This window comes from Pteropus alecto, unplaced genomic scaffold, assembly GCF_000325575.1.
Source record: "Pteropus alecto unplaced genomic scaffold, ASM32557v1 scaffold71, whole genome shotgun sequence".
Classification (NCBI taxonomy): domain Eukaryota; kingdom Metazoa; phylum Chordata; class Mammalia; order Chiroptera; family Pteropodidae; genus Pteropus; species Pteropus alecto.
The window spans coordinates 2176717-2200352 of record NW_006433024.1 but is presented as its reverse complement, the minus strand read 5'-3'; the positions used below and the strand labels follow the sequence as shown (position 1 = coordinate 2200352).

The 23636-nt window shown below is 36.1% G+C and overlaps 1 protein-coding gene across 1 annotated transcript in view; it reads right to left on the bottom strand.

Moving 5' to 3' along the window:
* NELL1 (neural EGFL like 1) overlaps positions 1–23636 on the bottom strand; it is a 709438-nt gene that overhangs the window by 200773 nt on the left and 485029 nt on the right. The window lies entirely within an intron of this gene.

Below are 23636 nucleotides of genomic sequence, written 5' to 3'. Positions count from 1 at the left end.
TTTCAAATATGTTTGTTTTAAACAGGACCCAAACTCAGTGTTGTGAGCAGAATCATGACTGTTGACAGTTTAAGGAGAGGAAGAGGAGGATACTGTCCCATCTGGGCTTGGTAGTGAAACTCTGGCAGGAGTAGAGGTACCTGCAATGATTTAGGACACATGAAGGCCAGTGAGTTATTGGACACCATCTTTTGGGAGGATTTGAGGTATATCCTGAGCCCCTTTGGCCCCTCCCTCCCATCAGACTTCTCCTGGGTTCTATTTTCTCTGCTTCCTCTAAATCACAGAAACCAGTTCAAATAAGAAGTATTCTAAAGTACCTTCACGGGAAGGACTGGATTTTACATGTCTGTAGGTCTTTAGCACAATGTTTGGCATATGCCAATCAGGCAACCAGTATATGCCAGGCATTGTTAACTGCTGAGAATATGAGAGGTAAAAAATAAAAAATAACCTTGGTTTTCATGGAGTTTACAGTCTGAAGCAGTTCATAAAGTTGAAATATGTAACAGTTACTAGTGCTTCAAAGAGCTGAACCTTGCAAATATCTATGCCAATTATGTTTGTAAATACTGCTGAGACCTCACTACTAATAGCAAAGTATTAGTGAGGAGCATCTTGAGATAATCGTGCTAAGTGAAATAAGTCAGGCAGAAAATGTTGAGAACCATATGATTTCACTTACAGGTGGGATATAAAACTGGAAGTCACAAATGAATAAGAAAAACAAAAACTCATAGACACAGACAACAGTTTAGTGGTTACCACAGGGAAAAGAAGAGAGAGGTAGACAAGGGTAAAGGGGTCAAATACATGGTGTCAGAAGGATATTTGACTTTGGTGGTGTACAACACAATGCAATATACAGATGACGTGTTACTGAATTGTACACTTGAAACCTATGTAATTTTATTAACCAATGCCACCCCAATAAATTTAATAAGATTCATAGATGAATGAGTCTATACTTTAAAGAAGTTTCTAAGTTAATAAATCATATTAATATGTATAGAAACAATGATGAAAAAAGTAATAAATATTCTAAGCTCATTACAAGTATTATATTATTCAATCTAAAGAACAGCCTTATAAAGTAATCCCAGTTTACAAATGAATGCACCAAGGCACAAAGAAGTTAGTCATTTACCATGGGCAATTACACAGCCTGTAACGACTAAAGCCAAGATTTGAACCTACACAGTCTGACTCTAGGGCAGGTGCTCTCAATTACTATGTTTCAGTACTATCAGAAACACAGTATAGTAGGAACACAAATGGAAGACTAATTCTTAATGGAGAAATTAATCGATTTAACAAACAATTATTGAATATCTACTGTGTGTTGGATCTTGAGAATGCAAAGATGAATTGAATGAATTCTGCTCTGGAGATTACATGCTAATGAGGGAAGTGAATAAATAAATGACAAGCAGATGATAGTACAAAGAGAGGTATCATGAGGATAACATCCTTCCTGGAAGAGGGAGCACTTCAGTGGGTCCTTGAAGGATGGATAAGACCTTTATGGTATAACAAGGCCATGATGGCTTTGTTTCAAATAAATAACAAAAATAGTAACTTCAGAAAGATGGATTAGCCCCTGGATATTATTTTGTAGGAAAGGGGAAGCTATTCTATGCTCTTCAAATACAAAATTCTAGGGAAAGCTTACTGTGGCACAATTGTAAAGCATGGCCGTCCTGACCCCAAAGATCAGACCATGTCTACTGGATTAAGAACTTGGACTGCACACTGCCCTATCTCTGTGTGCCAACGTCAGCTTTGATTTGTGTTTCCCCTAATTTTACAAGAAACTCCCTTTAAAGTACAAGAGAAAGAACACACAGTGCTACAGAATCCAGTCAAGGTCAAAGAAACAAAAGAATATCCTTACAGGCTATAGAGGGGAACAAGAACTTTGGAGTTTTAAATTGTTCACAATTGACATATATCCCCATGAATCTTCCACGATTATTGGTTATTTTCTGAAAATAATAGCTTTCATTTGAAAGCATATAGAGCCTCTACCTCCTACCCTATAATAAATATATATTTTTAGAATTCAAGCAACATACAGAATTTCTGTTTTGAGATACTGGAAATTTTTATTTTATTTAACTTATGTGATTATAGAATAACTAACATTAAAATGCTAAGGAAGCTTATAATTAAATAATCTAATTTCTCATTTTTATAACCTATTAAGTAGATGCCCAGAGAGCTCAAGTGACTCCCCGCAAGTCAGATCCCCTTGAATCACCCAACCCACATTCTGTCGAATTAAACCTGTGTTCAAAAAATAATGGCTTTACTTTTTAACATCAATTTTTGCTAATGTTTCCTCTGCCTAAAATTCATTCCCTCCCTCATGCCCCTCATTTCCCATGGCCAAATATATGTTGTCAAATGCCCCAAGGAAATGTCTGATCCCCTGTGGGAAATATGAAATCTCTTCCTTAACAGACAGCAGAATGTCTTCACCTAGTAGGCTTAGCACTGGTGTTACACAGAGAGAAACAAGATATCTAAAGCAGAAACTCTTACAAAACTTTGATTGGCAGTATGAATTAAAGCACTCTGAAAATAAAAAGCATTTTGGCATCTATATCAAAAGCCACAGACATATTTATAAACTTTGAGTCAATAATCCCATTTTGATGAATATATCCTAAGGAAAAACATCTAAAGCAATGAAACAACAAGTTCTTTACTTCTGTAGGAGAACGGTTAAGTAAATGCTGATTTATACAATCGATGGAATATTATGTAGTAACTACAATTATGCTTACAAAGAGTTTTGGCAATAGCATTTAGTGATTAAGAGCATGAATTCTGGTTCCAGCCTCATCTTTAACACTTACTAGTTGTGTGAAATTGGGCCAATTTCCATATACACTATACAAGTGTTAATTATTATGATTATCATCAATATCATTATAGACGCTAACCTAGGAAAATAAAATGTTTGTACTAGATGAAATATATTAACAAGGGTAAAGCACTATATAGGCAAATAATGATATCTTATGATCACAATCAGAATTACATAAAATAAGAAACCATTATATCAAGAAAATGATTTATGTGTCCCCACCCAGCCTTTGTGCTTATGAAATGTTCTCACTATAGCCTGAGAGCTCACCCCTTTCCTTGCCCCTCCCCCAGCTCTATGTACAAGATGAAGCCATCCCATAACCAGAGACTCTGAGCAGTACAAGTGAACACCAAGGCATTATCCTCTTTGCTGCCCAGTGAGGACCAGCTTCCATCACTATTCCTTAAAACGATCCATGCCACTCACCAGTATCCTGAGCCTTTCCCCAACTCATACCTGACACATCCACTATGGGCATAACTCTCCCTTCAGTGATCTAGAATACTTTTTTAATCCTAAGGATTAGAGAAGGAAACTCTGGAAACCTTAAGAGTACAATAGTGGCGGGGATACCTGACCATAGTGAGACTAGATGAAATCAACCTGAGATACCCACCAAGACAGGGTAGAAGTAGATCAGGCCACCTCTGTGACTGGACTTCCCCCATAATTATGACACCAAAGACAGAAAAAAAAAGATTGGAAAGAAATATATCAACATGTAAGCAGTGATGTTCTCTAAATAGTTATACTATGCTATGAGTGATTTTTTTCTCCTTCCTTTTATTCTTCAGTGTTTTCAAAGACTGTTTACCTAACCGCATATTAACTATAATGGGGAAAAAATCAACTTTTTAAATGTATAAAAAATGGGTCTTCTTTAAGTATTGAAAGAAATTTAGATGGCATGATGTCAAATAAAAGTCATAGCTTGACATTTTTTTTCGCATTAGAAAATTTCCAAAACAAGTCCCCTGAGTATCAGCAGATTTAAAAATCGGGGATTTAACAGAGGATTACAGTAGTAAATGACACACAGGGAAGAGAGAGCTGGTATATTGAGATATTACTAAAAGCCAACATATTTTGACAAACTCATATTCAGAAAATGTCCCAAATATGTATGAGAAACACTAGATCCTTTAGAATAGGCAAACTTAATACATCCATTTGGTAAGAGTATAAGATAATTGAAAAGTCCATGTAGTTGTAACTTAATATTGCTTTTTAAACTTCTCTATAGGGAAAACAAACATATAAAAATATAAAAACAAAAATATTAAAAAACCATACAAACAAAAGACACACCAAAATAAAGTAATTCCTCTAACGGGCTCACTGGCCAAAAGTCTTAAAGCTCTGCAATGTTTAAGGGCTGGCGGGGAATCCACCACCAAATTTATTGAGAGTGACTAACTGTGGAGAAACAATTATGAGTTTCTAAATATTCTCCCAAAATGTGGCAATCATTTAAAGAGAATGTCCCAGGACTTTTCCAAATCTCCATGATTTAAATACTTTCTAAACAACATAACTGAGATCGCCTAATGTAGTGACATCTGAGAAATTTCAGTGACCTCCGCAGACCCTTTAAAAGCACTAAATTTAGTAGAGTCACATAGAGAGACGGAGCCCAGCTTGTCTGATATAGCCAACCCTTCAACAGTTCTGTCCATTCTTCAACTTAAGTGCTCTTTAATCCATTGCACTTTTCTCCACGATTGCCTCTATAATGGTCAAGCTACCATTGTGTCTTGCCTGGATCACTGGACTAAGCAAGATCATAGGGCTAAGAGTATGGTTTCCATCCTCAGTTTCATCACTTACTATTTGTGTGACATTGGACAACTCATACGTTAATAAACTATAAAATATTTCTCTTATCCACTCCTGGCTTTTAAACATGTCAGTGTTTACACAGCATGCTTCAAAGTGTTTACAGTTGAGACTATTTCATGTACTGGTTAACAGCCCTCATGTTGTATTTACTGTGCATTTCTTTGGAGCCATGCATCAGCCAGCCAGGGATCTTTCCAAATAGGAATATGAAATGTCACTTCCCTTTCTTAACCACTTTAATGGTATCCCACTGCTTTAAGGATTAAGGTGAAAAGTTCCATTTATAGGGTTCCTATCCCCTTCTCTAGTTTCATCTACCATCACTTCCCTGCTTTCTATGTTCTAGTCATGCTGAGTTTTCTTTCAGCTCCTTGAACATTGGTTTCATAAGAGGAGGGACCAGATCTGGGCTTGTTCATCATTTCCTTCCAGTACCCTGTGGAGTACCTGGAATATGATGCTCTTAATAATAACAGCTAACATTTATTGAGCCCTGACAGTGTCTCATATATTGTGCTAAAGTGCTTTATTTATATTTTCTCCTCACAACTCTATGGCATCGATTCTATTATGATCCACATTTCACAGATAGGGAACGAGGGCTGACAAAGCCAAGAAACTTGCTCAAGGTTGCAGAGTTAGTAAGTGACAGTGGGGATTTGAACCTAGGAAAGAGGGCTCTGGAACGGGTGGCTCTTGGCTGCTATGAGAGATGCTCCATAAACGTTTTTTGAGTGATTAATTGAATAACTGTATGTTTCCAGAGTGCCTAATGATTTCATTCTTAATTGTGAAAGATACAAATCAATGTATCAGCAAAACTGAGAATTATCTCATGTTAACAGCCTTTGTTGTTGCTTGAAAATAGTCAAAAGGTTAAAGCCGAGAAAACAAGAGTCTTATTACAGGGGATCTAAGGTCATCTTCCTGTTGTAAAATTCAATAGGCCACATTTACTCTGGCTGGGTTTTTCTAATCTTCCATTGCATTTGATGCTTCTTAGAAGACGGGATTACCCCTCACTTCCGTGGATCCTGAAAGAGAGCTGACACATTGGGCCCATCCCGTGGGAAGCATTCAGGGACAGGTATCCAGACCAACAGGAACCTAGGTTCTGTTACCAGGGATAATTTTAAGAATCAGAGTTTAAAAACAAAACTGAAGAAATTAGCAAGGTCTTTAGAATTGGCTGACACATAATCTAACAGCGAAAAATCTAAAGAGTGCTGGGGCGTGAATGGTTTTATGTTCATTCATCATGTAGAAGGGGAGGCTGGAGAGGGAGATACCTAACACAGATGGCTACTTATGGGAAAGAAGAACACCTTTGATCTTCATCTCCCCTGAAAAGTTCATAAGAAAAGATGGCTTAATTAAGTGAGGTGATATTTGGGTTTTAAAAAACTGCTGTGCCAGATCTCATATTTTGATAAGATACCATAAAATACTTCTCTTACCTACCCCTGGCTTTTATACTTACCCATGTACGCACTGCATGCAAAAGTGTGTATAGTTCAGACAATTTTGTGCACTGGGATAAGAGCACAGACTTGCACATTGCTCAGACATACAATAAATTCTTACATTTGCCACTCCAAGGACAGTTGACTCCAGTCCTCTAAGCTTCTGTGTCCTAGCCTGGGAGAGGGAATATTTATACCTTCCTCACAGAGTTTAGAGAGAAATGAGAAAATGTAAAGTACTGAGCCCAGTATCTGGCATATGACCAAGCTTTGATTAACGGTAGCTTCTATTATTCTCATCATTGTCAGTGCTATCATTCAATTATTTTTCTGGGGGCGTTAGTTTATTTGAGAAGATATGTGTTAACATCAAGCTGCCTAATGTAGTCATTCCAAAAAGAAAGACAAAAAAATTACCATATGAAAGGAAATATCTTTTCTAAAAGACTCATCCCTCATGGAATAGTGCACTTCTATATAGAAGCTAAGAAAATGGACTCTCCAGTCAGACTGTGTGGGTTCGTATCCAAGTGCTAACTTTCACTAGCTGTGTGGACAGAATTGACTTAACCTTTCTGTATCTTGGTTTATCCATCTACAAAATAGAGTAATTATGGTACTTACCTCTCATTTTGTAAGGATTAAATGAGATCATATATAATGCCTGGCACATAGTGGGTACTCAGTAAATGCTAGCTATTATTTACTTAGGTATCAGAAGAGGTTATTCTGCCTCTTTTCATACAAAATTTTAGGACTATACATTATATGGTACACGTTCAGAATGCCTTGGGGAGAGTTTCAATTTCTGCATTGAAAGTTAATCTAAGTATTGATGGCCATAATTGATTTTAGAGGTTCTTAAATCAGAATCCTGGCTACACAGGGACATATTATTAATATTGTATAAAAAAAAAAGGTAAAGAATATGTATTTGATTTTATGCTAATACACCAAAAAAGTAGTTCCTAAAAATGTATATTCCCTCAAAGCCCCATTTAGACATACATTAACCTAAAGGACAAGACAGGCAAAAGAATATACATCTTTTCCTAAGCATGGAAAATACACGCTTTTGTAAAAATGTAATTAAAACTTGCCTATCAATACAGGTTAACAAAATAAACTTCTTGAAGAAATATACTCCCTGTGGATTTATGTTTTCTCTTTACTCCATTATAGTTATATCACATTTAGTTTACAAAAATTGACTAGATACTTAGAATATTGCTTTGCAATGCAACATTTAATTTTATAGCATGGATAATGCATTTCTTTTTACAAATGTATCAGTTTTCTGTTAGCATCAATAAGCTGCTTCAGAGTCATTAAACACTATGTGAGAAACCAATAAGCTACAGATTGTGTTACTGATAAACACGGATTAATTTTCAGCTCATAAAGCCACTACATGGGTTACTTGCTCTGTGTCTGCACCCATACACTGAAGTTTGAAAAGAAAGCTCAATCAACTTGAATGACGGTTTGTACACAAATTAAACATTTCAGTGGATTCTCAGCACCAGACGCTGATGAAAATGCCTAACACACACTCAGAGCTCTGCAGGATCCAGGCCCATTACCTCATCAGCCTCCTCCCCTTCCACTCCAACACACAAAGTCCTTCTTGCCTGTGAATCTGCACACAGAAAGTAGCACCATTCTCTGCTTGGATGCCACCCTCCAAAACCACTAACCTATGTTAAGTTCCTATAATGTGACATCAACTACATGGGATGATAAAAACAAACATGTTTGACATACAGTGTATAAGTAGTTCAAGGAGGAAATTAAGCCATTTACTCTGTGAAATAGTCGATGGATTATGATGCTATCATAAGAATGTCATAAGAAAATGATTTCTCACTGCTAAATAAACTTCAAAGTAAAGCTGAAGAACTGGTAGTTAGCTGGGGAGAGGGGAGAGAAATCAAACGGAGAATTTGGGAGGAATGAACAAAAAAATAAAATTTTGATGTTTCCTTCGAAAACAGCTTTCATCCTAGAAGACACAGTAATGTTGAAAATGGTACCATAAACTCTTTTCGAGAAAAAGCCATGATGCCTTACAGATATATTTTTTGCTGCTCTCATCAAATTTCCATACCTATATAATTTTTAGACATATTTCTTCAAACTCTAACAAAGAAATGCAGGGTCTCACACATCTTAAGTCCCCATGATCAACTATCAACCTCCTCAGAGGAAGAATTTAGGGAGGATTGTTTTGCTCTCATTCTCAGCAGCTTGCTTTCCTGTTGTCTTAGCTCGGAAACTAGATTTTAAAATCTGGTTGGTTTCTTTTAACACAAGTGCCATATCTATCAACATTATTACCTTTCATAATTCCCTACCATGATACACTATAACCTCCTTTACATGCATTACCTCCTTTAAGCTTTACAATGACCTCACAGGTGTTTACTGTTTTATCCCTATTTTGTGGATTAAGATACTGAGACTCTGAAAATTTGAGTCATTTGCTCAAAGTTGCTCACTGGTAAGTGACAAAGCCAAGGTTCCAATCTAGAGCTGTGATTCTACACAGCTCATGCTATTTTCTACATGTGCCTAATCATGCTTAGCTTTTGGTTTCACAGGACATTTTGTTTAATTTCGCTCTGCAATATGACAAATAGCCCTGAATCCTTCCAAAGTGAAATAAGAATAGAGAACCATTCTCATTTATTAATTTTTTTAAAAATTAATTCTTAATACAAGGTTTCCTTGTTTCTATCACTCAACCAAACAAAGTTTTATTTTGGGTTCTTGACCATTTGAATCTGCCAGGCTGTTGAACTGTAGTTCAATCTGCTTGTTTAAAGCAAGAGGTTCAGATGGACCTCCCCCTTGAAAGAAAATAAAAGTCTATTGGCTTTTAGCTTAGGGAGATGTGTCATAACACTTTATCATGGTACAGATCACCAAACCAGTGTTTCTGTTTTGGGCCGGCTTTTGAGGGGTATGGTTAGATATCTGCCCCATTGCTGTAGCTGGATGTTTAGAACAGAGAACCTAGAAAGAAACAATTATACCTTTATTGTCAGCCATCGCTCTTTTGGGGGGAGGTGTTGTCTTGTGTGTGTATCCATAGAGTGTATGCATTTGGGAATGGATATTAAATAAATATTTAAAGGGAGGAAGGAATTGTCCATTTTTTCCTGTTAATTTACTTTTGTAAAAACACACACATATATGTATGCATATGTGTATATATTTGGGGCTAGCTGGAAATGGGTTAAATGATTGGAATATTTTCATCTGTAACAGATCAGGTATGATCTTATTAATGCTACATGGAAACTAATATCTCTCAAATTTTAATTAGCCAAAGGACCACTGATGTTGACAGCTGTGATAGCTGCCAGGAGAAAATGGTGTCCCTGACACAGGATCACCAAGGCTCATTCTATTAGAATAATCATGCAGCAATAATGCAGTTAGAGTATCTATTTTTAGAGCAAATATCCAAAGAAATACAAACAAATTGTATATCTGAATAGAAAATCATGGGAAAAGGTGCACTGTTAATTCAACACCCCAATTCTTTATAAAACAAATCTATAGTTCAAGTATCTAATTCTCACTAAAGGTATGGGATAAGATTAAAAGAACTCAGACCCTTTTTATCTTTGCTGACCATGGCTCCTATTGCCTCTAAATGTTATTATGTCTCAGGGTCATCATGACAAAATTGAGAGATATCACTACTAATAAAAAACTTCTCCAGAGTCAGGTGGAAAAAAATTTCCCTCTTTCACCTAAAGTATAGTAACCTTGCACTCATACTTTCAGATAGTTTTTTTTTTTTTTAATAATCTCTTTATCTCTGGATCTGGCATGAATCCAACTGCAGAGTACAACCTATGATAAATGATAGAACGCGCTTCCTCATTTATTAAATGAAGTAGATGAGAATTTCATCTGGTGAAGAGTTACAGAAAGGAGAGAATCAAGGCTGTTAATTTCAAGGGGAAGATTACTCTCAGAATGTCCAAGTAGAAGGAAGATAAAAACATCGACATACTGCAATTAGTACAGAGGCTCCTCGTATGCATGGAGAAACAGATGCTTCCTGAACTTTTTATCATCATTATTATTCTCTGAAAAGAATCAGAAAGGAGGTGCTTGTGAACTCATGAGCAAGTCACAAATAGTTTATGCACTTTATGCTTTCATCTTCAGTTCTACTTTCTAACATGATTTATTAGGAACACCTTTATTCCACCAGATGTTTCACTAAATTGATCCATTCGTATAGATGAAAGGACCCATCGGGTCAGAAGATTGACCAACTGTTCCAATGAATTGATTGTTTCAGTATATTGACAATTTGGCTTGACTGAAAGACTTGGCCTTTGCATACAGTGAATTCTGAGTGTGATATCCAAATAAAAAAACACTAGGCTCCAATAGATAAAAGGTCCAAGGGCACACACCGGTATTTCACAGAAATGGAAACAACTGTCTAAGAAACATAATCTCAACCTCATTAGTAATAAATAAAAAAAAAAGAAACACAAACAAATGTCAATTTTCAGTGGCCAAATTAGCAGACAATTAATACAAAAATACTTCACACTCTTTGACCTAGTAATTCCACTGTGAGTATAGTCTCTTTAGAAAATAATCCTTAATATGGAAAAAAAGTACGTGAAGATAGTCATTACAGCATTAGTTATGATTATGAAAATGTGGAAACTGAAATGTCCAAAGGTGTATAAAAGGTTAAGTAGATGGTTATGAATGCTTGAAATAGAATAACATACAGCTATTTTGTTAAAATTATGCTTACGAAATGTTTAAATAAATGTAATATATGAAATCTATATTGTCTAGATCACGCAGTTTCGTGGCCTCTATTCACCACATGGCTTTGTAGCATAAGTCTTTGGCCTTGCTATTTCTCATATTCTTTTCATATCTTTTGGAAGTATCCTTTTGATAAACGCATTGCTGCATTTTACTTGCTAGAATGACAATTATAATTAATTTGGATGCATTTATGCTTGTCATCCATCAGGAATCAAATGATACTCTAAGTACCTCTAGAATCTATGTGCTTCTCAAGTCTTTTACAGTGTAATAATCCTTTAAATAGCGGATTTTTACTGCTAAATTAAATTTAAAATTCAATTACCATAAATAAGAAATAGCACATCTGTATCTGCACATTCTTCTCACTGAGCTCAGGGTATAGCATCCTTTCTTCATTCCTTGATTGTGCTTGCCATTTTCAAAGAAAGATTGACCAAACAATTGAGCATAAAGTTAAACATTACTTCCAGATACAATTAAGCCTCAAGGGTTGTCTCTTAGAACCAAACATTGCACACCTGGAATTTTGGTGTACTAATCAGTCTTGGTGATCCAACTGGCTTTCCAATGCCTAGCAAATAAAATCTGGACTCTTGTGTATACACTGAAGACCCTCTCCATTGTGATCCTACCATCTTCTTCTCTCATTGCTTCCCCACATAAATGGAACTCCTTAAAAGACCAAGATACCTAATGTCTTATTATCCCTTCTTAAACCATATTTTTCATCCCAAAATGCTTCTTCCTATCTTTCACCCCTATTCCTCAAAAAAGAAGTATACTATATATTTATTGTGGGACCTTCTATGTGTTGGGAAGTTTTGGAGGCACTTGGTATATGGCTTGAAGAAAAACAGACAAAGATCCCTGCTTTCACCGGAGAAGGAGAAATAGACAATAAACGATAAAGAATAACTAAGTAGATGATATAGAATAATAGGTGATAAATGCTAAGAACAACAAAAAAAGCAGAACAGGGTAAGGGAGATTGAGAATGCAGAAGACACAATGTAAATTGAAAAGAAAATGTAGGCTCTAAATTAGCAAAGAAATATGGACTGCAAGTGTCTGTGCTTTAGACAAGAGAGAATTTTTCTTCAAGCATGAGAAATAGATCTGTCCAAGACCATGGAGCTCATTAGTTCAGCCCTAAGGACTAAAGCTCAAGCCTCCTGAAGACCATTCTCAAACTATTCCCATTGCTACTTCTATGCTACAGGGAGGTAAGGAAATGGGTTTGAGAATCAAAAGGACCAGGGTTCAAGCCCTGGCTCATGTCTTGGATGGGTTACTTAACTCTTTTACCTAAAACTTTCTTATCTAGAAAGTGAAGATAATTACTGTACTTACATCAGACATATACAAAGGTAAAGGAAATGATACATAGAAGGCATTTAGACAGTGTCTGAAATATTGTAAGCACACGTTAAGTGGTATTGGAGCTTTTTTGTTTGTTTTTAAATCTCATTAGAATACCTAACACCTATACTAAAACAATGAAGGACCTAGCTTAGACATTCACATTAAATGAACATCTATTTATATGTAAAATTTTATATTGTTTAGAGATCTGTCATACATGTGATGAGTAGACTAGACCTTTTCATACCAGTGTTTTGTGTTGTTGTTCTTTATAGGAAGCTGACTCCTGGAAGATTTCAATGAAAAAAAAAAAAAAATCAATACTACTTAGTGACCTAAACCAATCAGAGATCAAACAAAGTTGGAGGTCATGGTAGCAGATGAAATTCTCCTTCCTCAAACACTGAATTAATCTGAACATTAGTTCATCTTTGAGAAAAACTAATTTTTCACAAAGCACTCTAATTTTTCTGGAAGAATAAATGCTTCATTTTCTTTCATGATATAGTAAATCATAGCAACCAGAAGAAAGGTATATATTTTACAAGACTATCTTTTTGAAAATTTTCCAGGTCTCCAATAAGAGCAATTTAGAATATAACATAAGGTATATATTCTATCCACCAACATGTGTCTGTATTTTTAGGTACTCATCTGGTAGCACAATATTTTATTTTAGACTCTAAGCACTCCGAGGAAAGGCTTATGTCTTATCCAATTCTTCTCCCACGGTTCCCAGCACAGTACTTCACTCATAGGAGAAACCCAATAAATGTCTAGTCAACACATGAATTAATAAATATCTGGTGCCTTAGTTTATCCTCAGTTGCTAAGAGTCATGATATACCACACAAAAAAAAATGAATTAGTTCCCATGCACTTCTGTATAAAGGCAGAAGCTATGATAACTATGTCATAGATACTGGTGGATCCTAATGGGCCCACTTCCTATGTACAGTCTCTTTCCAGTTTAATTTTGGACTTGGCCATCTGACTTGCTCTGAGGTAATGACATCATCGAGGGTAATACATATTATATCACTATTTCTTAAACGCTACCAGATTCTCACATTAAGTATTAGAGGCATTTGCACAATGGGGCTTCTTTCTGGAATGTTTCTTGTTAGAGCCCGTCTATCATGCTAGAAGAGAGTCTGCCGAGCCTAACGAAACCTGAGATGTCACATGCAGGAGAAAAGAGACACCTCAGTTAACTGGTACCAACTGCCAGCGATGGGAGTGAGGTTACCTTGGATATTCCAGGCTCTGTTGAGCTCCCATCTGATTGTAGCCTCATGTTACTATCCAAGTCAACAACTCATGAAACAGAAGGACTACTCACTGAGCCCAGCCAACCTCCAATAATAAATCATTGTTGTTTTGAGCCATAATACTTTGGTTCGGTTTGATGTGCAGCCATAAATAACTGCAACATAAGTGAAAAGAACACTTGTGTAAGATCCAGAAAAGCATGGGTCCTAGACTCCTTCTTCCACCTATCAGTTTTGAGTTCTTTTGGGCCATTGCAGAACCTGCTAGTATCCTAGTTTCCTCATCTATAAAGTGGATAAAGACACTTACCACACCGAATTACTATGAGGATTAAATTAAATAGTACCACACCTAGCAAGGACCCTCCAAATAGTGAGCTGTCATTGTAAATGTTACTGAAGTAATATAAATAATATGGACTTAATTTCTTGGCAGTGTTATTGATGAAGATTTCATTTGGTAGTCTGACTCAAGATGTATATTATATCACTATTTCTCATCTTCTCTGTCTCTACCAGACTCACACATTAAGAAGAGTGTTAGAAGAGTCAATGAAAAAGTCTGTAATTTGGACTAGCATCTTGACTGCCCACCTGGCCTCCACTTTTCTTCCCCACCACAGTCCCTCATCCACATGGCAGCCAAAGTGACTTGTCCTAATTCCTAAACCATTTCCCATCACTTTCCAGCTTTGAACTACCTATGGTCTAGCAATGAAACCCGAGTAAATTCTAAAGCCCTCCCTATAGCCAAGAGTCCTACCTGGCTGGTCACTGCACTCCTTTCTCATTGCATGGCCCTCCTCTTTCCACTTTGCAACGTCCTCTCCAGCCAGACTGGTCCTCTTGCTTCTTCAAACACCCCAAGCTCATCTGGACTCGGAGCTTTGCCTTTGCCATTCTTTCTACTTGGAGCAGGCATTCACATGTCTCCCTGGCATCATCTGGATATTAACTCAGATGTCAGCTCAGAGAAGCCTTCTCTGATCAGCAAAAGCAACCCACACCCTCAGTCCTTCTACCGCCAGTTATTTTCAAGCACGACACCTACATTTTATTTTGTTTTTTTGTTGTTGTTGTTGTTTGTTCGTTTGCTTTATTCTTTCTTCCTAGCCCTTAGAACTTGATGTAACATTCATTATTTGTGCATTTTCATGCTCATTGTCTGTTTTCCCTCATGGAAAATGAAAGTCACATGAGATCAAGGTTTCTGTTTTGTTCATTACTTTAGCACCTTTGCCTAGAGCAGGGGTTCACAAATTATAGCCTACAGGCTTCTTTCCGTGTGGCACACAGAGGATGATTTTTCCTTGTTTTAATGGATGAAAAAAAGTCAAAAGAAAAACAGTATTACATGACATGTGAAAATTATATAAAGTTTAAATTATAGTGTCATAAATAAAGGCTTATTAGAACATAGCCACACTTATTATCTATGGCTCCCACTGCCATAAAATGGCAGAACCAAATAGCTGCAACAGAGACCATATGACCCGCAATGCATAAAATATTTACTATCTGACCCTTTAACACTTCCCCCCTCCCTCCACACACACATACTTTGATAATCCTGGTCTAGAGCAGTATCTGAATTATGACAGGTGACCAATCTATATGGGTCCAAGGAATGTTTTAAAAGTAAAAAATATATATATCCAACAGTGAAATTTCCTAGGACCCAAGCACAGGTAACATCTGAACAGGAATATGCTTCCCCACGAAAAGCCAATTAAGTTCAAATTTCTGATTAGGCCCTTGGAAGTCCTCCAGGTTCTTCTCTCTTTTCCAAATGCAGTGTGTTTCTATGAGGAGCAGAATGCAACGTCTGCGTTCTCATCCAGTGCTCTAATTGATCTACACACAGAGAAAAGCTAAATGAACAGGACTGGAGACATTTGGAAAAATTAAACACAGATTTCTTAATAAAGCTGAAAATAGCTTAATAAAGCTGAAAATAGGCTCCTGGCATCCCAAGGCATGTTTATTTCTGTTTAAATAGATGGCTTCCCATAGACTATTATCAGCTCAGCAAGGGTCCTGGGAGAGAAGTACTTTCTTCCTCCTGTGCATTTTAAGCTCGTTCGTTCCCAATGAAATTCAGCCAGAGACTGTAAAAAGCATCTGCCAGTCTGGATAAAAACAATAACCATGGTCAAGTAATGCTAATGCCTTCAGCTGCCCATTTCTACAGGGCTCTAAACAGATAACAAACAGCCTCAGAGGAGAAGATCAAGCGTTTGACAATTTTTTTTTTTTTTTTTTTTTTTTGGTATAAAGGTGGCTTCTTGATAAAAGATGAAAATATCAGGTGGACGTGTAATAGGGCCATTCTCATTAGAAATGTTGTTTTGCAGCTTGTTTATTCACCTGAACCTGGAATGTGGTGAACATTTTGGCCGTAAGGAAGTCCGGATGGCACAGGTCCTGCCACCACCACAGAGAAGTGGTGACTGAAACTATGACAGACCCCAGGCAGAGAATGGCCTGTCGATAGCTTCTCTGGGCAATCAGGGGAATAGGTTATGCTACTGGCAGTCAAAGAAGGAAGGCTGTGGAGAGCAAAGGAAATATTTCAAATGAAATCTGAGGCCATTTCCAGAAGGAGTAAGAGATCAAAATGGTATCAGGGAAGGGAGTTTACTCAGCAAAAGGAAGAAACAATGATCTCTTTCTAGAACTCTATTTCACTATCAAAAAGGCATTTGATAAGAGATGAAGGAAACAAGAAGCGTACTGGAAAGAACAAAATGATGAAATGTGCTCACTGAGAGAATGACAGAAAGAAACACGAAAAAGAATAGAAAGGTTTTGAAGAGGCAGCAACTGGACTGAGAAGTGGCATAAGAAAAATAACAAATCTTCCTAATCACAAGATTTAGCATCAACTACGATGAGATATCTAATCAGGTTAATTAATCAATGAAAAGAGTCCATCATTCCAAAAAAAAAAAAAAAAAAGCCACAGATAAATCAGAGGTTCACATTAAATCCCCAAAAATCTCATCTTACAGATAAACATAATCAAGGTAAGTTTTTGTAGGCAAAATGAGTTCAACAATAATTAAATTGAAGATAAGAAATGATGGAGGGGAAAGTAAGAGCTTTAAATATCAGAGAACAAGCACCTCTGTTAAAATACTTATCACACTCCATTATAATTGCCTAATGGTTGTTGATTTCCTCAATCCTGTGGGATCCTGGAGAGAAAGGACATTGATTCTTAAAGTTGTGTCCTAGTGGCTTCCACAGTTTCCACACCTGCTCAAAGCAAGTACTCAATGGAAGACAAACAGTAGTGCAGAATACGTGAAAGAACGAATAAGTGAAGTTACTGTATAAACAAGTATCTTGCTGCAGGCAAAAATAAAATTGGGATTGAAATAACCTAATTCCATCACAATATGAAAACCCTGAAAAGGATCAATCCCGGAGACTTTTCTTACCCTGGAGAAAACAAGTTCTTTATAAATCCGATCTTTCCACATTTTTTTCTAATGCTTGGCATAAAGTTGATTTTTGACACCATAATACCTCTTCACAGAAATTACATCTTTTACCAATCTGAAGGTTAAAACTAGATGAAGTACCTTAGGTATGCTCTGGCCAAAGCCTTAAATAGTTAAATATAATTTCATTTGAAATTCTTTTGCATTTCTTCCGCAATACTACTTGTATACACAGAAATCTCAGCTTCTTCCTTTGCTATTATAGATTTCTGCAAATAACTTCAAAATCTCCTCTTTCCTTTTCCACAGAATATTCTATTTAGAAGATAATGTAAATGGCTAACTAGAAAGTGACTCAAAATAAGGAGAATGATTCCTTTTATAGTTAGTAATGATGAGAGTTGAAAAAAAGACAAAAGGAAGAAAGAAAAATATTCTGAACAAAGTTAAATGACTTTGAGGAATGTATTACAGATAACTACGTATAATGTTTGATTTATGGATTCATTTATTATGCACAGTTGTATTAAATACATTATTTAATAGGCTATATCAAATAATAAGTTAATTTAAAAATATTACTTTCACTTTACCATGATATCATGGAATAATTTCACTTAATCTCTTCTCATGAATCTTGACTTCAAGGTCTTCCCCAATCAAGATCCATTTTTCAACTTGTCTAAAGTTTTTCAAACCTATCTTTGTCCCATCTAAGTTGTTCAGATAAAGCACCTTTTGAATCTGTGTTTGTTTTCATTGGAAATGTCAAGCAAAGTCGCAAGAATCCAATTGCATGATATTAAGACTTCTTATTTCCCCATTTGTCTAATAGGTAAATATTTGTGATCTCTACAATGTGACTAAAAAACTAAACTGTGTTATTAAGTGTTTTTAAAAGTCAGATATATATAACTACATTCAATACTTGCAATTGTGAAAACACCTTCCCAGGAATAATGACTAATTCTTTGTTGAGGGATTTTTTTTTTTTTAGCATCTTTTTAACATTAATTCTCCAGATAATTGCTATATAAACCCCAAACTGACATAGCTAATGTCATTTTCTCCCCTCCTCCAAATAATTTCTTGTTATTCAAAATAAAAGAACTAACAGACTACCTAGTAATACGAGAACAATTTATTAGGATTTGAATCTAAGGCAATTCCTTTATGCTGAGGGATAGAAAAAGGAAAAAAAAAAACTCATGTTGTATTCGGACATATGTGATATTTTCTCTCTCTCATAACATTCATTTACATCTATTTTGCATGACCTAAACTTGGCATTAATTAAGCTGACTAGAGCCCAGACTAGAGTCTTCTTCAGTAGGCAGTTTTTATTCAGACTTTGTTAGTTTTTAAGCATTTGCAAAATTGGAAGCAAAACATTCTAATTTTTTAATTGCTCTCGTGAAGTAGAGCCATTTTTTTTTCCATTTGAATTATTTCTCCTTTCTCTTTTCCTTGTGTTTCTTGAAATAAGCAAAATGCAATATATATATTTGCTTCCCATATTGGCATAAGCAAATTCACTTTTATGTGAAGAACACTTTCCCTGCAAATTCTCAGGGAAACTCCAAGCACCATGTGCCCTCCTTCAAAAAATTTCTAGCTCAGTAATCACCTTCTGGCAGATATTTTACATATTCCCAACTGCGTCTTTAGTTATATTGTCAGTTTTTGGAAACTTCTGTAATGAACCAGAACTGGATTGATTTCTTCAAAATTCTCCTTCTACTTTCAAAATTCAGCATTGCTTTGTTTCCACTTCGTACCATGACTTTAGCTATTCTCTTCCTTCTACAACACATCATTTCTCTTCTAAGTTTTGTCTCTTTTTGTCTACCATTACTAAAAAGAATTTGACTATTTGATTTATTATTTTTTGAAATGTCATCTCTCTTCAATATTTAATGTTTAGTTCAGGCACCAAAGAGTCTCTTTTATCTGGATATTCTGCCTTTCTCATTTTGGGCTACAGAGGTTGCCTAAAATTTTGAGAAGCAGCTATAGTCATAGTGGTTAGACACTGGTGCCCTTGGCTTGATTTTAATCCTGGCTTCACTACTTACAATCTGATTGACCTTAAGCAAGTTAGTTAACTTTTCTATTCTTCAGTTTTAATGTCAATATAATTGGGTCACATGAGGATTAAATGAGGTAATGTATGTAAACTATTTAGAATAGTACCTGACACACAATGTTTAAAAAATGTTAGCAATTCCTTTTTCTATAGGTTATATCAGGAGATAGCTGTAAAATGAAAGGAGAACTTTATCTGGAATTAGAGGACTTGGACTTTCACCCTGGCTCTGTGATGTATTTGCTGTGGAATTAGGCAAAGTGTTTTCTGGACTAATATGCAAAAAAATGAGTGAGTTCTCTGAAAATTTCTTTAAGTCTACGAGTCTATGGAATTGTTTTCATGAGGAAACATTGAATGGTGGCTGAAACCTAGTCTACTTTCACAGAAAATTTTGAGAAATTCACAATGCACAAATCCTCATAACCATTTAAAACACTTGAGTTTTAGAGCCACGCTGCTAAAGTTGGAACACAGGTTTCACATCCTGTTAGTTGTGTGACCTCAGAGTGGTTTCTTAACCACTCTGTGCCTCAGTTTTCTCATCTATAAAATGAGGATTGCAGTAATAATCATCTAGTAGAGTTGATAGAATTAAATAAAATAAATGTAAAGCATGTAGAACAGTGCATGGAACATAATAAATTATAACAATAATCATAATCCTCTTTGATCCAATTTGGTATGTGTTTAATTAGTACCTACTATATGCAAGGCACTATGTTGAGTAATACAAGATCCAGAACATTGGCTAAAATATGTTTTCTACCCTGAAGGAGCATATAATCTATTAAGGCTCAAGTCGAGTAGATGAACAATTAATAAAAGAGAAAATCTGAGTTGAAGGAGTTCAAAAGTATAATACAAGGTTTATGTAAGTTCAGAGAGAATAAAGGGAGTATATCTGGATGGGGGTAAGTCAGAGGCCTTTTCATAAAGGAGGTGATATTTGAACTAGGCCCTTAATAGGCAGACTTATACTAGGCAGAGACTAAATTGGGAATGTCCTCAATGAGAGGAATTTCATCACATGGAAGGAAAGTAACAGCTCATATTTAGGTAAATGAAGGTGTCTACCTTAGCATATCCACATACGGCATCTCTAGGAAAAACAGAACCTCTAAGAGTGAAAAGACAGTGCGGGCTAACATTTTTGAGGACCTTAAATATATTACGAATTGAGGGAACTTTGAAGGGGATTAAACAGAATAATGGCAACCTAAACATTGCTTTAAGGAGATTTATCTGAGATCAATGTAGAAAATGAACTGGAATGAAAAAAAAAAAAAAGAATGTGATGGTGAATAACTAGTTTTTCCATCTGTGTTTCTCAACTTGTAGTTTAAGTGGCTTATAGTAAAACAAAATATAAGAAAATGGAATTAAAAAGCAAAATAAATTAAAATCAAGTAACACAATAGAATGAAAAGAGCAAATTGCATAGAGGAAAATAAAACACTGCTCAAGGCTTTTTTCTGCCATTTCCCAGTGGCCGAGGCAATGTGGGAAGTTCTCAATGGATCATATACCTCACAGTATCTAGTAGGAGGAGGACACAAATTCATGGTGAAATACACACGTTTTCTGGTCTTCAGTTTTAAGAGGAGTGGTCTCTTTCGGCTTTTTAAACAGATTCAATGTTTTCCCAAAATTCAGAAATGTCCCCTAACAATATTTTGCATACCAGACCTGAAGAAAGCTAAAAAAAGAATGTTTAAGCACCCTTCTATAAAAGCGAGTCTATGAAGGTTATGGTAAGAAGAGATATTTACAGATTGATGCTGTCTGATTGTCCAACTTTGTGTTGATCTTTATTGATATTAGAATTGGAAATTAGATCTCTTTTTAATAGTCTTTGAGAAAGTATACTGATGAGGAAAAGTGCCATCTGGTCACCCTATACACACTCATGACAAATAATCATTTGTTTTAAGCCACTAAATTTTGAAGTGGTTTCTTATGCAGCCATAGACAACCAAAGAAATCTTATTTAATTTTTACAACAATTCTGTGAAGATAAATAGTTACCTTATTTCACAGATGAGAAAAATGGAGATCAGAGAGGTGAAGCAAGGTATCCAATGTCATGCATCTCCTAGGTAGAAGAGCTGGGACAAATGTCAGCTATGTAACCTGAGTGAATGAGTGATTCGTAAGGCCATTAACTAAAATAGAGCCATAATGAGAAGGAGTTAATTTAGAGAAAAATCAGACAATTTGTAATTGCTATTCTTTATAACTTTAGGACTTTAAACAGAGTAAACTGATAAAGCCTAAAATAAAACTGTCAATAAATATAGTACGATAATCTCAGAAAACAGAGGCAGCCTTCCAACCACTTGTTGTACTGCCTTGAGGACATCAGTGTTCTTTAGAGAGAAGCAAGTTTGTAAGGAAAGGTTCATAGACTGAAGCCAGACGGGAGTATTTTGCAATAGATTAGCTCTTCCAGTCTGACACTCGTAGCTTTGAATTCAGGCCATTCTTTCTTCTTTCCTTTTCACCTTCCTTCCTATCTTTTTTCTATAAATATTTAGAGTAAGCATAAACTAAGGCTTGTCCCTGTCCTAGGTTCTGATGCTATGGTGATAACTCGGTCACTCCTGTTGTCAAGGAATGCACTGTACGGCAAGGTTAATTGGTAGAAAAACATGTAATGATCACCAAAAAGATAAAACACTAGGTAGGATGTACAGAGAGCTCTGGGCAAACTGGGAGAGTTATTCCCCTCAATCTCTGCAAGGAATGGGAAGAGAGTTAGTCACGGAAGGCTTCCCAAAGATGAGGATGCTTAAGGCTAGTCCTCTAGGATGAAAAGATCATCTTCTGAAGGAGAGAGGAAACAACATCAGGCACAAAGGCCTGAACTAGAAAGAGCATATAGCTCTTTAACAATGAACTTAGCACTCAAATTAGAGTACCACACTGTGCTGTTACTGGGGGAAGAAGGGATAGAAATGGTGAACCTGGAAAAGGAAGCAGCGATAGGAACATGGGAGGCCTTTTATGCTATGCTCAGTTGACTTTCTCTTAAGGCCAAAGGAAAGCCATTAAATGAGGCTTTAAGTAGGTAAGTGGCATGATCCTATTTTCCTTTCAGAAAAATCATACTGAGTGCACTGTAGAAAATAAACTTAAGGGGGCTAAACTATATACAGGATACTAGTTAGAAGTAACGGAAATTAGGAAGTTACCAATGATGAAAAAGACTAATGAGAAATGAAGTGCCAGTGAGAAAGAAGAGAGGTGGCAGGATTCAAGAAATAAAAAGGTGATACAGGGACTTGATAAGCACATAAGATTTTCTCCCCTGATTGAAAGTCATTTATAAATCCATATGTAATTGTAAATTAAATAACTTATCCAGTAAGTTCCAATGACAGCAATGAATTAATATCATTCAACAAGTTCTTCTCAGAATTATATTTCAGAATGGTATATAATAGACAATAATAAACATAATAATTTCTAAAATATAAGTACTTACCGTGTGATAGGTACAGTGCTATACGCTTTATGTGTGTCTTCTCACTCAGTCTTCCCAGTGGCCCTATGAGGTAGTTATTATCTCACTTTACATACAAGAAATGTGAGGCAGTATCCCCTATATCATTAATTTTTGGTTAATTCTATAAACATATTACTTATTTCATATGTATCAGTCATTATGCAAGGATCTACAGAGGACAGAGGAAAAAATACATGGTACTGGCCCTAGAGATGCTCATAGCTAAATAGGAAAACCTAACACTGATAAATGGAAAATTCTACTATGGTGTACTAGTGCCACCACAGAAGTCTGATCCATGAACTGTAGGAACGATTCTGGAGATGAACATCTTTAACGGAGAGGAAACATCAGCTCAAATGCAGCTATCGGCATAAACTCCCACTGTCAACTACAAGTCGATATCTGGCTACTGGCTGTGGTTGATCTGGTTGTACCATGAATAAAGTCCCCTCACCAAAAGAGAAAGTGGCACAGAGTGGATAGTATGGGTTAAGATAACATGGGTTCATGTGGGGGAACTTCAAGCCAAAATCTACCCCTTGCCCTACTCAAGAAACAGTGTCTGTGGTACAGGTCTAGACATGGGCCAATGACATGTCTAATGTCCAATAAGGGGAAGACCATAATTATTTTATAACTGACTTATCCCTGCTTGCCTTGTTCTTCAAGAAAGACTCTAGATAGGGTTGAAAGTAGTCACTTAGTCCTCAAACAAAAATCTAAATGGTTTTCCAAAGCCTGGTCCTGACCGTATACATAATGAAGATAGGTGAGATCAAGGTAATATGAGAAGTCAGAACTTTTGGGAAACTGTAAGGAAATCAGGTCTCTAAGTCCAATGTTTTTAACTTGTGGTCCATGAGCCATGGCAGAATCCAAAGGTGATAGGTGAGACACAAGGATTTCAAAATATCATGAAGGATTCACTGTTCTCTCATCTCGCTTCTATCTGCAGGCCATTCCTG